We start from the raw sequence: 14947 nt of genomic DNA on the forward strand, positions 1-14947 counted from the left end.
AACAAAAATAGTTGTAGGCCCCCAGCTGTAGTGGGAGGCTGTGGCGTAGCGGTGAGGTAGTAAACTCTTGATCGGAGGATTGGGGTTTGACTCCTTGGTTGGCGCAAGTATTCAGCAGCCAAGCGGTCATCAGTGTGTGAATGTGTGTGTGAAAGGTTGTATGGTCTGTGACTGTAAAGCGCTCTCGGCCTTCGAAGGAAGGTAGAAAGAGCTATATAAGTATACACCATTTACTCAAATTAAAATAGACACAATCTAAAAAAAAAAAAAAATCCATTGTAAGGACACATACACAACCTAATAGTAGTTGTAGGCCTATGTAGCTGTACTTTTTGTTTAATTTGTAGGTTTTAGTAGGAATTAGAAAATTTAATTATAAGTTGTAGTTACAAATAGGGTAAAAAAAAAGTTTTTCCCCTTTCCGAACCGCCACCTTATCGTGGTAAAGGGGTTTGAGGGCTCAAATTCTCTGAGGAACTAAGTTTTCTTGGGCTAATCCCCCCAGTGGGTACTCCCATAGCAGACAGATCCTAGAGGAAGAGCCGGACTAAGAGCGGTTCACAACTTCTTACCTATAAGATCATTTGTGTCATCTGGGTGCTCTGTGAATGTGACCCATCCACCAGGAAGGGTCATAGGCCTGAGCATGAGGTATTCCTAACGGGCAATCTTGGGGGCACATAGTTATAGTGGGTGCACCTTCAGGGGTCCCTCTGATCATAAACCACCACCAAGGGGTCCGATGCATGAGAGCCATGTTCCCCCAAAGCAAGGGGATCAATTTTCAGGCCCAGAGGGCTGGCCTTCTGCTGGTTTTCTAGAATCTCTGTCTCATCTGCTGCTGTTTGCCTGGAGCAGATGTGTTTGGCCAAAAAGACGCTTCAATGCTACCCCATTATTGATACATTTCTCCACTACTGGCGGTGGCAGTGACGGGCACGGCACCGCGGCTCCTCCGCGGGAGGGGAAGGTCGGCAACGGAGGGATCCTAAACAGACTCAAGTCAACTCAAGTCTGGCCAGATCAAGGTGGACAGCAGGCCCATTGCGGAGGATGACCTCCAGACCGTGAGTGGGACTCTTTGTGATTCCGACTGTTGGTTGCTGTTAAACCGCCACCTTAACATGGTGGTGGGGTTTGAGTGCTTGGGTGATCTCAGGAGCTATGCTGTCGGGGGCTTCTGCCCCTGGTAGGGTCTCCCATGGCAGACAGGTCCTGAGTGACAAGCCAGACAAAGAGCGGTTCAGAACCCCTTTATGAGTGACAACAGCAGAGATTCCGCTACGTCGCCCGGATTGGCGTCACCGGGGCCCCACCCTGGAGCCAGGCCTGGGGTTGGTGCTCGTAGGCGAGCGCCTGGTGCCGGGGCTTCTCTCATGGGCCCCGGTCGGGTCCAACCCGAAGGAGCGACGTGGGATCACTCTCTAGTGGGCCCACCACCTGCAGGGGAGCTCTGAAGGGGCCGGTGCATTGTGGTTTGGGTGGCAGTCGAAGGCAAGTGCCTTAGCGGCCCAAACTCCGGTCATGGAAATTGGCTTTTGGGACATGGAATGTCACCTCTCTGAGAGGGAAGGAGCCTGAGCTTGTGCGAGAGGTTGAGAGATACTGGCTAGATATAGTTGGGCTCACCTCTACGCACAGCCTGGGCTCTGAAACCCAGTCCCTCGAGAGAGGCTGGACTCTCTACCACTCTGGAGTTGCCCATGGTGAGAGGCGGCGGGCTGGGGTAGGCTTACTCGTGAGCCCCCAGCTTAGCCGCCAAGTGTTGGAGTTCACACCGGTGGATGAGAGGGTCGTGTCCCTTCGCCTTCGGGTAGAGGACAGGTCTCTGACTGTGGTTTCGGCTTACGGGCCAAACAGCAGTTCGGAGTACCCGGCCTTCTTGGTGTCTCTTGGAGGGGTACTGGAAAGTGCCCCAACGGGAGACTCAGTCATCCTCCTGGGGGACTTCAATGCCGATGTTGGTAATGACAGTGGCACCTGGAGGCGCGTGATCGGTAGGAATGGCCTCCCTGACCTGAACCCGAGCGGTGTTTTGTTGTTGGACTTCTGTGCACATCATAGTTTGTCCATAACAAACACCATGTTAGAACATCAATACACCTGGCATCAGGACACCCTGGGTAGGAGATCGATGATCGACTTTGTAGTTGTTTTAGGCGATCTCCGGCCGTGTGTTTTGGACACTTGGGTAAAGAGAGGGGCAGAGCTGTCCACTGATCACTACCTGGTGGTGAGTTGGATTCGCTGGCAGGGGAGGAGGCCGGAAAGACTCGGCAGACCTAAACGTACTGTAAGGGTCTGCTGGGAACGTCTGGCTGAGCCCTCCGTCAGGGAGGTCTTTAACTCCCACATCCGGGAAAGCTTCAAACAGGTACCGAGGGAGGTTGGTGACATTGCGTCAGAGTGGACTATGTTCTCCACCTCTATTGTCTCTGCTGCTTTCCGGAGCTGTGGCCGCAAGGTCTCTGGTGCCTGTTGTAGCGGCAACCCCTGAACCCGGTGGTGGACACCGCAAGTAAGGGATGCCCTCAAGCTGAAGAAGGAGTCCTATCAGGCCTGGCTGGCTTGTGGGACTCCAGAGGCAGCTGACAGGTACCGGCAGTCTAAGCGAGCTGCGGCCCGGGCTGTGTTGGAGGCAAAAACTCGGTCCTGGAAGGAGTTTGGTGAGGCCATGGAGAAGGACTATTGGTTGGCCTCAAAGAGATTCTGGCAAACCATCCGGCGCCTCAGGAGGGGAAAGCGGTTTTCTGCAGGCACCGTTTTCGGTGCAGGTGGGGATCTGTTGACCTCAACTGGGGACATTGTCGGGCGGTGGAAGGAATACTTTGAGGATCTCCTCAACCCTGCTGACACGCCTTCCGTTCACTGCAAAAAGTCTGCTTTAAAAGCAAGAAAAAAATGTACATAATAAGGTAAATATTGCTTAAAAGAAGAAAAATTATCTGCCAACAGAACAAGAAAATTTAGCTTGTCAAGATTTTTCAAAAACAAGTAAAAATATCAAAACGAATAGGAACTACAAATATCTTAAAATTAGTATATTTTTACTAAAATCAAGCTCATATTGACTGATGGAAATTTCATTTCTAAGATTAATTTTCTCAAAATGTTCAAAATTATTATTTAGTTTCTTGTTACCAGCCAAAAACAAAAGTACTTTTCTATTTTTCAAAAAGAATAGTGAACTGATAGTACTATTCTTTTCTCACTGTAATTTACTTGAAATTCTTGAATTAAGACAAAACTCCTGCATTGATGTTGGCCATACAAATGTCACATGAATATAATGTTGAGATTCTAGATTCAAGTTTGGTTTTACGCATAACAAGTCTAATCTAAGTAACAAGCCTTAATATCTTATTGAGATAATTAAGTATCAACACTCTTAAAATAAGGGGAAATTATTTGTCATAAAATCTACTAAGAGAGACGAATGATCTTACTATCAAAAAATAAGCATGTATTTTCTTGTTTTAAGATAGTTCATCTCACCTAGATTTCACTTTAGTGTACTTGCAGCTTTATAATATTTAAAGTAACATTTCCTTTAACAATCAGACACAATTTAAGAATTGCAAATTATTTTTATTTATTTATTTTTTAACAAAGTTAAAATGTAAGAGTTTGTTTCTATAAATTATGACAAAGAACCAATCTGATCTTTATTTTTAGGGATAGTGTGCATAGTTGATTTAAAATACGAACATCTGGGCTCCAAAATACTATTATATTTCAAGCAATAAATCAAACTATTTGAAAAACGAGATGAATTCACGTTCATACATTTACATTTTTTTAAACTTATGACTCAGAAACCACATCGAAATATAATTTAATAATTAATTAAAAAATGTTTAACCCTATAAAACCTACTACAGTAAGCAACTGATGGAAAATTACTAATATTTTTATTATTATTGGGATGTTATTAAATCATTTTAATGAAATCCAGCAAAATACATTTGCAGTTTTAGTTTTTTTGGGGTAATTTGGTAAGTTTTTTACTCACCATAATGTTAGCTTAAAATGCTAAAGTATTGACTTGAGTGTTCAGGAGGAAAGCACCTTAATTACCCAACAAAATTCAGTTTCAATACATCAAGTTATTATTTATAAAAAATGATCAACAATCAGTGAGTTTCAAAAATGAGATAAACTTTTCCCTCCAAAAGTGTTCATGGAAGCAGCCATTTTGAAATGAGCAGGAAGAGCCGTTCTACTGCCCCTAGTGGAATGATGTTGAACTACAGGACAGAAAACATGAACCAATAGGATTCAACGTGTGTTTAATGAGTGTTTTAATCATGTGGATGAGATCGAGGCCTCAGAAGTTCATGTATCAAATATGAAATGATTGGATTATAGAAGGTTAATTGTAAATGAAAAAAAATCTTAAAATGCAATTATTAAACACGTGATAGTACTCCTTTTTGATTAAAAATAAAGGATTTATTACAACACAAATGTTAATAGATTAATAGTGCTTGCTCGTGCTCTGCTAATGCTTACCTAACATTTCAGTGTGTAGTTATTATAAAAACATTAACATTTTTTCTTTTTTTATTGTTTGAAATAGAAAGTAAGCTAAAATGTCCTGAGAGACCAAGGTTTGCTCATATTACACAAAAAAATAGACAATAAAAACAGTGATAATGAGTAATTCTACTCCTCTTTTCTCTTCGTCTGACGTTAATTAATTTAGAAGTAAAAGTTCCTCTTCTTCCTTCTCCGACCAGCAGCACAGAAGCAGCCTCAGCCGCTCCCGGCTCCGCCTCCGGCCGTAAGACATCGTCAGGATGTGCACCAACAGACATCAGAGGGAGCAGGCCTCTCCGGCAGGGAGGTGGTGACAGAGTTTGATGACAAGAGCCGGACGCGAGGAATGCAGGAGAGACCTCTCACGCAAAGCAGAGCTGGCAGGAAGTGAGATGGAGAATGCCGTACTGGGGGTGATGCATTAAAGAGAGCTTTGTCTTCTCAGCAGCATGGATCTCCTGCTATCTCCAACAAGCCTGTGTGATGGAGAGGACATACGTGACCATTTGGTCCATCAGCAGCTCCTTTGGAACATCCTGGAGGACTGAAAACAAGCTCAATGAAAGGCAGCAAGACAGCGTTGAAATGTGACCAAAGGATCAGCAGATCGGCTTGGTTCCTCACTCATCCTGTCCCACAAACATAATAATTCAAGACTTCACGTGGAGCAGAGCCGTGAACAGAGTTAAATACGTTTGGTGATTAACTTGAATTGTAAACAGCTGGTGAAGGCAGGAGTGGCAGGCAGGTGCATTATGGGACATTAAGTGAGGAAGGGAACCGATGTAGGCAGTACTCTGGTGAGGGCTCCCTCTGGTGGTCAGAGGGAGTCACGACTGGTTGAGCCCTGACACAGGCGCTCACCATCATCCATCAAAGGAGACGTCGGCATCTTGTTCAGGCCGGATGAAGAGATTTTGGGAGCCTCTTGTGGTGTCCTCAATGTTGCAGTCACTGCTGGTCACGCGACTCGTTTAAATTCTTAAAAATGTTTTGCAAAATATCTCAATTTTGAAACGCCTCAAAAACATTTCCTCCAACTGCAAAAAAGTTTTTTTCCACAAATTAGATTTATTTTTAAATTGTCGCATTTCCAAAAGGAGAATTTATTGTTCCAAATCCAATTGTGTCATTTCATCGCCAATGGAAACGCAGTTCAAGAGTCTCTTGGCGAGCGTCTCCTCTGATGGATGATGATGATGATGATGATGATGAGCGCTAAAGTGACAGAAACGCGAATATATCTGCTGTAAATCAAAGGAGGGTTCACATCTCCTTTTCTTTTTTTAGACTTTTTATTTTAAAAAACACATTTTTTCTATGCTACTCAAACAAACCAAAGATTCAAAACACAAACAGAGAAATCATTAAACAAACATGCATCCTTAGTCTTCCTTAATTCATAACATTAACAAGAATAAACAACAATAATAACAAAAATAAATAGACTTTGACATGATTTCCCACATGTACCTCCCACTTACATTCCTCTATTTATATACGTGCAGAACAAAATCAGAATATGCACCCAGTCATTTAAATATCCCAGTACTACTTCACTGCTGATCAAAAACCTCCATTTATCCATAACATAAACTTGTTTACGTTTATTTTTTCATTCATTTATTGTTGGTGATTTAATGCTTTTCTCGTTTTTCCAAAGGAGACGTCATTTGGCGTCACACAGCTCATCAAAAAATGAATCTCCTCAGCTCTTCTGTAAAATCACCAACCACCATTTCCCCAAAAAGTCTTCATCCGTAGCCACGCCCACGCAGCTCGCCGCTGCACGGCCTGCATAAGACGCTGACGTCTCCTTTGATGGATGATGATGAGCACTAATGTGAATTTACTGCTGTAAATCAAAGTACTGTCCACATCCATGATCCTGGATGACTTATCGTGAGATGGTTTGTGTTTATTCACATAATTATGATGTCATGTAAACTGTGTAGTTTTAAAATTGTGTTTTTTCAACATATCTAGAATTTCAATAAAGTTTTGCAAATTTGTGTAATGGAAACACAGCTATTGAGAAATGTGCTGACGTGTAGATGAGCGTTGGTAGTCTAGTCAGAAAACAGCAAAGAATATTAAATAAAACCTTTTTTTTGTCAAACCTTTTCTTTTCTATTTTTTTCTGCTGCTCCTTACGGCGAGTTCCCCGCAGCAGCCGCGTGCACGCCAAGCCGTCCATACATCAAACCAGCTGTTGCGGCTGAGCAGCACGGTAGAAAGTCCACCTCTGCCCAGTGGAGGTCAGCTGCAGGGCTTTGTGGTTACACCGCCAAAGACGACTCGGCGCATCCGGCCAATGGGGTTTGGAGGATTTCACCTGAGCTACCAACCAGGAGAGGAGCAGTTGGCAGGTGAGGTCACATGACATCGATTAGTGGACTTTTAGCACAAAAATGTTTGCAAAAATGCTAAATAAGCAGCAGCTAGAAACATTTTCCAGGATGTATGTGGAGTCCAGGAGTTTGGATGCGGCTCACACGAGCTGACAGGCTGATAAAGTGAGTGGAGATGGAAGAGCGGGAAGGTGGCGAAGACCAGATGATCTCCGCCGTGGGAAAGCGAGGTGGAAGGGAGTGAAGGTCTGAAATGACGGTGGAGGAGTGATGTGAGACGATGCATGCAGAGAGAGACGTCTCCATTAATGAGTGACAGACGGAGCAGCTGAATCATCTACACCATTAGGAAACTATGAAACACTTCTGTGAATTCTATTTGCAAACTGTCATTTGTTTTCATAAACATGTTTCTGTTTGCTTTAGGTCAAATCCATCTCTTCATCCTCCCTCCGCTCGAACACAGTGTCAGCTTTTCCTCCCCGTTCGTGTCTGATGTCACGCTGGGATGAAATAAGTCAACCATCTGTTCAGGACTTCTGCACGTCGGGACAGCGCTTCAGTTTGACTTGGCCCCAGATGCATCCTGGGAGGACTCCCCGCTGCAGCCGTCAGCAGGAGAACATCGAAGCAAAACAAATGAAGGCTAACTCGCAAATAATCCCTGCGTGATATTTGCAGCAGATGTAAACACCTCCTGAGGTACAAACAGATCGGAGACGAACCGAGACGCCTGAAGAGCTGAAGACATCTGCACTCAGTGAGGAAAAAGAAACTCTGTGGAATCAGAGAAGATCATTTACCGGGATGAGCTGACGGATTACTACTACTTTACTACTTTACTACTTTACTGTAATAACTTACCTAAACGTTTAGGGGAGAGATTTTTTATTTTTTTTTTAAATATAGAAATACTATTAAAGCGCAAAGCAAAACTTTTTAAATATTTTTTCACCTATTAGTGCCTTGATTTTATTTTGGTTTAAAAGCTTTTTTGATTTAAGCGTCATTTCTATTGAGAATGAATAAAATATCTGATTATTTTGTGTCCATGTCGAGAAGTGGTGGTGAAGATTCAAAACGCACAAAATCAGGTTTGGTGCCAAAACCTTAAACCAGGTGTCCCCAAACTGCGGCCCGCGGGCCGGATCCGGCCCTCCTCCACATTTGGCCCGGCCCCCCAAACTGTTTTGGCTAAATTAGACATTTTTCCAGTTTTTTAGACTAATTTGGCATTTAGCTTATATTGTAGCTACATGCTAGCTGTTTTAGCTAATTTGGGCTTTTTTCATTTTTTTAGGCTAATTTGGAGTTTAGCTAATATTTCAGCTACATAGTAGCCATTTTGGCTAATTCTGGCTTTTTCAGTTTTTTAGGCTATTTAGAAGTTTAACTAATATTTCAGCTACATGCTAGCTGTTGTGGCTAATTTAAATTTTTTTTTAGCTTTTCTGGCTAATTTGGCACTTCGCTAATATCTTAGCTAGCTGTCAGTTTCAGCGTTTTCAGCTATCAATCTAAGCATTTTCAGCTATTAATCTATCACAGGTAATGCTATATATCTAGTTTTTTTAAAATATTTTAGTATTGTTTTTGTGAAGATTACATAAATGATTCTTTTAAAATGTGTCTATGTGTGACTTTCTAGAAAACCATAAATGTTTAATGTTTAGGCTGTGATTGTTACACTTTTTCTGTTATTCTACAAACTTCAGAGGATAAAACATTTATGTGGTCCTCACAACAAAACATTTGCCTTAAACCTTTTAAGTCCAATTCTGATCATCTGTTGATCAGTTTTCAGATTGTTCCCAGTGGTCTTTTTTTTTTATATAAATACGCTGCTTTTAGTCACAATCGAAAAACCTGTGTTGTTTTCTAGGACATAGTTTCTGCAGAGCGGCAGTGGAGTTGTGGGCAGGAACATTAGCATGAAGCAACCACACCCCCTTCCTGTATGAAGCCAGTTCTCTGTGCATTTGTGAATTATGAGACTTATCTGGCCTCATACTCCTGTCACCCATAACTAGGTTATCTGTTTCCTCACTTCCTGCTAGCTTACAGCCCCTCACACCCCCAAGCTAACATCACCGGTGCAACTATAAACTATAGAGCGAACACATTTTTTCTACGGGTATGCTGCTGGCGACTGGTCCAAGTGAGCACGTGTACAACAGCTAAAGGTGAGTAAGCAGGAAGTAGGTGACTCCCGAGACGGAGGCGTGTCGTACGCAGTTTTCATTTTTTAAACATCACCAAATCCTACGGTTTGGGAATTGTGATGCAGCGACTAAAATGGGCGGGGCCAAAGTCTCCCTTCTCCACTACATTTCTGAACATCCACTTCCAAACAAATAGATCCATTAACGTCTTCGTTTTCTCGTCTGAGCTGGGATTTGGCTCTTAAATATACAGCTCTGATATTGCTCACCGTTCTGTTAGCGACACTAATGTTAGCTCGGGCTTGTGAGGTGCTGTAAGCTAGCAGGAGAGAGTGTAAACAAAGGGCTAACTTCTTCGTCTACTGTCTCGCCCACAACTCAGAGGTGAATTTCTAATGAACTCCTGCCACTCTGCAGAAACTATGTCCCCAAAACGTTCAGATTATGGCTAAAAACGCCGTCATCTTAATTAAAATATACCTAAGAACGATTTTACGATAGAATAACATATATTTGGAATTGGACACAAAACAGTCAACAGCGTTACTCTGTGATGCTCCTACGATGGTCACGATGCCCCGTCAGTCCATCACTGTTTCACTAAAATCTTTGACAGATTTCTGAGAATTGAGTGTAAAAATAAATCGATTTAAGTTGTTAGTAAAACTGGAATAAAACAACCATGTTCTCCCGATTACGCTGCACCAGTGATTTCTAAAGAACATTTAAGAGGTTTACTAAAGTCTTAACGTCCAAAAAATACATATTTGTGTTTAGATTTGGGTTTATGATTTAGATTTAATATTTAGAAAACAAACATTAGGATTTAAAATTTAGATTTTTAAAATTAACATGAAAATGTAACATTTAGGATTAGCATTTACAACAAGATTGAACATTTAACAATTGGATGTTACATTTAGATGAAACACTTGGATCTAGATTTAAAATTTTGTTTTAAAATTTAAACATAAATGTAACATTTAGAATAAACATTTGGATTAAGATTTAAAATGTTACTTTTAAAATTAGCATTCAGATTTAACACTTAGGTCTAACATTTACTTTAAGATTTACCATTTACATGTTACATGAAGAACAAACATTTTAATTCCTAATTCAAAGATAAATTTAACATTTAAAATTAAAATTTATAGAAAAAATTGAATTAAGATATACAAATTAGATTTAAAATTTGAGTTTACTATTTAAGTTTAAAATATAAATGTGAATTTAACGCTTGGAATAAACAATTACATTAAGATTTAACTTTTACATTTTAATGATCATTGATTGGTTTATTTTGATCATAGATTGTGGACAATACCAGACAAAAAAAGGATTTTTCTATCTCCGAAATGATGAAATGCATTGATTAAAAAAAAAAAAAAAAAAGACAATTTTGTCACATTTGATTCATTAAATACAGAAACTATTTGCTAAAATCAAGTAAAGTTTGCTCGAGTGCTTGAAGAGTGGAAGCAAACTTATATAATCCCCCCCATAAATGACACATACAGATCTGTTGATTGTCGTAAATTCTGACATAAATATAAAATAAAATGCAGCAAATATCAGAAAAGTTCGATAAATGTGACAAAAATGTCAACTTTTTTTTTTTTCTTTTATATTTTTATTCTCACTTTTATGTAGTTTTGTAAAAGCTTCAGGAATATAAATAGTTTATTTTTGTATTTTTTATTAATTTTTTTCTATGTTATGCATTTAAGTACAGTTGCAGGTTGTGTATAAACATGTGTGCGTATGTTTACATATATATTTATGTTGTAATATTCTTTCCTGTTCTTACTTAAGGGTGTTTTTATGTATTTATGCAGGCACCATCATCACCAAGATAAATTCCTCGTACGTGTTAAATCGTACTTGGCAATAAAGTTACTTCTGATTCTGATTTATTTAAATATTCAGATACGTTTCAGCTGGCTTGCTCTGCTCCGTGTTCACACCTGTTCCTACTTTAGAACCAGAACAGCTGCTGGTTCTTGATTGGGCCCTCAGTGTATATGAACCTCCTGCTGTCGGATCTCTGGGTTTCACGTGTTTGTTGTCATTCCTCTCAGGTGGTTTCCTCCTTTCTGTAGTTGTGGTTTTATTTTGTGTTGTTGAGGTTTTTAATCCTGATCTCCTTCATTCAAGTATTTCTCTGACTCGACTCCCTGATCGGTTTCACTGCAGCTTCAGCAGAACCCGTTGGCATCAAAAATCTTTTGGGTTTTCTTTGGATGACTGTAGGAACATGACAAATGCAGCGGCTTCACTGCTGTGTCACTGCCTGTGATTCATAAGCTTCTATTACTTTATACTCAACATACATCATGATCTTATTTCCTTTAATGAATTTAGTGCCTCCTCTAACTTATTTCAGAATCCAACTGGTGTTTCACACAGAACGAAAACTGAAACTTTTCATTTTTTTGTGGCTGTAAAGTTCCATATTTTCCCAGTGAAACTGGTTTGTTTTATGTCGTTTGAGTTCACCCGGCTGACATCCTCTCTGCAGGCAGCTGTGGAACCTCTTTTCAGCCTCCCGAATGTCACGGAGGCTGAAAATAGAAGCCACATTCGATTCTTACTCGACTTCTATCGTGAAGCAGAGCGTTTGAGTGGAAGTCCAGCTGTTTGCAGACGACCCTGTTTTATACGTAACCGTACGTGTCTGGAACGAATCGTCCTAACATGCACAGACGCCACCTGCTTCCTCTGTCTTCAGCATGTATATATGCGGCCGTTGTATATTTTTACACGCACGTTACACTGTTCCAGTTCGAGCTTTACTGCCCTCCACATCGCTGAGCAGAGGAAGACAAAGTACATTCTGTGGGAGTGCGCAGAAAAAACGTCCCATTTCCTGAGCGGCGTGTTGTGAGGAGAAAGCCTCTAAGGTCTGGCAGCTCGCTCGGCTCTGTAAATCCTCAGAGGTGGCCGTTTTAAAGCAGCAGGGATCTGGGTTGTGTCTTTAACTCCCTCTTTTCCTTTTTTTATGCTGACACCTGCACAAGCTCACACAGCCAGCCATGAAATATCACACGCGGCTCCTGCTGATTGCAGTAGCTGGTTTATACGAGGATGAAGTCCGACCTGTGGGATCGTGCCAACAGTTAGTCAGAGCCCGAGCCGGATTTTTAAATTAAAACTCTGTAAATATGAGTTTTGGATTTGTATGAACAACTTTATTATTCTGACAGAATGTTTTTTTTTTTTTTTAACAGGTTTTATTAAAACTACAGAGAAAAGTCTCCATGTTTTATAGCAGGTGGAGCTTAGCTTCTCTTTACCAAAAATAAGTGAAGTATGTTTTAAAATAAATATTTAATTATGGAAAAGTATATTTCCCGAAGTGTAAAAAGTACATTTAAAAAAATATACTGGCAGTTTACTAACAAGTATATAGGACAAAAGCAAAACTTTTAATTTATATAAGGTATGTTTAGTAGAAGTATAGTTAATGCATATGTGTCAAAGTTGAGGCCCAGGGGCCGGATCCGGCCCTCCAGATTATTTTATTGTATTGTTACATATGCTCATTTCTAAATTGCATAATTTTGACAAAATATCCTTTTATGGAGAGTAAAATATTGAAAGTTATTTAAGGTTTAAGTTGATTTATTCTAAAATAATATTCTTGCTTTTTTATTATTCAGAATTATGTCAAGAGTTACTGTTTTAAAAATTAGCATTATGCTAGTTTTTTGGACTATTTTGGCATTTACTAAGATTTAATTTAGGCTATTTTAGAGTTTAGCTAATATTTCAGCTACATGCTAGTTTTTTTTAGCTAATTTAGGCTTTTTAAAAACGTTTTTTTAGGTTGTTTTGGATGTTTTCTTTTAAACAGAGGTTTGATTTGGGCAAAAAAGACAAATTTTCTCAGATTTGAATAAATTAAATGTAACCGTAGCATTATTTTAACTGAAAGATTTCATTTTTTTCCACCCATTTGTTGGTTGGAATAGGGAAAGGTCTAGTTTTTAATGTCACGGGCCGAACAGGATAAACATTTATTGAACTCTCTAAAACTACATTTTTAAAACTTTAAAACCGTAACTTTTTAACACAATTATGAACTAGATATATAACATTACCTATAATGCTAGTGTGAATGCTGTAAGCTGAATTTGGACGCTGAAGATGCTGAAATTGTTAAATAAAAACCCTAAAGCTGATAAGATGCTAAATGCTGAATTAGCCTGAAAAATATATAAAAAAAACTTGGGTTAACCAAAACAGCTAGCATGTAGCTGAAATATTAGCCTTACTCCAATATAGCCTTAAAAATCTTAGTAAATGACTAAATAGTCCAAAAAGCTAACAGAATGCCAACTTTAAAAACGTAACTTTTAAACATAGTTCTGAATAATAAAAAGGCAGGAATATTATTCCAGAATAAATCAAGTTAAACCTTAAATAACTTTCAGTATTTTACTCTCTATAAAAATATATTTTGTTAAAATTATACAAGTTAGAAATGAGTACAAGATAACATCGGGTCATTAATAACAATGAAATAGAATTCCCTCTCCCGGATCCGGCCCCCGGGCCTTGACTTTGACACTCGATTTAAATGAACATAAAGTTTGTTTTTGTCTCTCGAAGGAGTTTTTTTGTCCACTGTGACCACTGCAGATCGCACACCAACCAGTCCTCTAAACAGGGTGGTCCCGATCCGATCCCGGCCCTGCTGTGGTTCTTCTAGGGAAACCAAAACATGTCCAAATGGTTTCACCATCTTTTTCATTTAGTACCTTTTTAAAACCAAAGTGGAAAAAGTGATGATGCTGCAGTAAAGAACGGAGCGTCTCCATGATGGTTGACCTCCATCATAAACTTCTCTTCAGAAGTCGCCCACAGCACACGACCTGCAGTTCTACTGGAAGTTCTGGTGAAGTTTACAGCTTCTCTGGATCTTTACAATCCAGTTAAATAAATTAGAACACAGTCGAGTGTAGCAACATTTTAGGAATGTTTCTTTTTTTTGGTCATTTCGCTGGAATAAAGCAGAACATGAGACGTTCCCTCAGAACTCGTCTGTGCAGTGAGCTGTTGTAAACTGGAGCTTTGCTGCTCAGATGTTCAGGAGAATTCTGAGAATACGAGATAAAACATTCGGACATCTGCGCTGGATGCACGTTTGTCTTCTGCAGATCCGAGAAAGACATCTTTCTAAACGTATAGTTTTCTGAATTCACTAATTTTGCAGTAAATGTGGATTTAATGGCTGCAAATAAGAAACCATCAACATTCTAAAGAAACAACCCGAGTAAAGAAACAACCTGAACCTCAGGAGTTTAGAGGCAGCTGCTCTGCGTTTAGAGCTGAAAAATGACAGTGAAACAAGATCCTGCAGGAAGGCAATTTCCTCTTTCAAATGTTCCTTTACAGACACAAAAAAAAACACTTCAATAGCAAGAGGCCGAGTTTGCATCTGATGGAAGAGCTTCACCCTAATGCTGCCTCTTCAGGGCAATAACGGCGAGCGGGATGGCGTCCAGAGGGGAAGGCTTCAGCGGCCTTCACATCAAAGTCACATACCATACAATATTTGCTAGATAACACTCAGCAGATTTTCCAGATCAGAGGATAATGAGCCAAATTCCTGTCTCCCGTTTGAGGAACAAGAGGTCAGACGGTGAAGAAGTCATGAGACGAGGAGACATTTTTGATTAGCTTTGGTGCGAGATACGGGTGAAAGAGTTGATCTGATGATCTGATCATCGAGGCGGATGAGTGAAACACAAACTAACATGAGTTTAGACAGACACGTATTTGAATATTAACGTGGTTTCATGTATTATTGAGGAACAAAAAACATCCTTTGTAAATCTCACCTCACAAAAGTCCAAAAATTCAAATCCTGTTCAGAACCGACTTGATTAG

This window comes from Oryzias melastigma, linkage group LG6, assembly GCF_002922805.2.
Source record: "Oryzias melastigma strain HK-1 linkage group LG6, ASM292280v2, whole genome shotgun sequence".
NCBI lineage: Eukaryota > Metazoa > Chordata > Actinopteri > Beloniformes > Adrianichthyidae > Oryzias > Oryzias melastigma.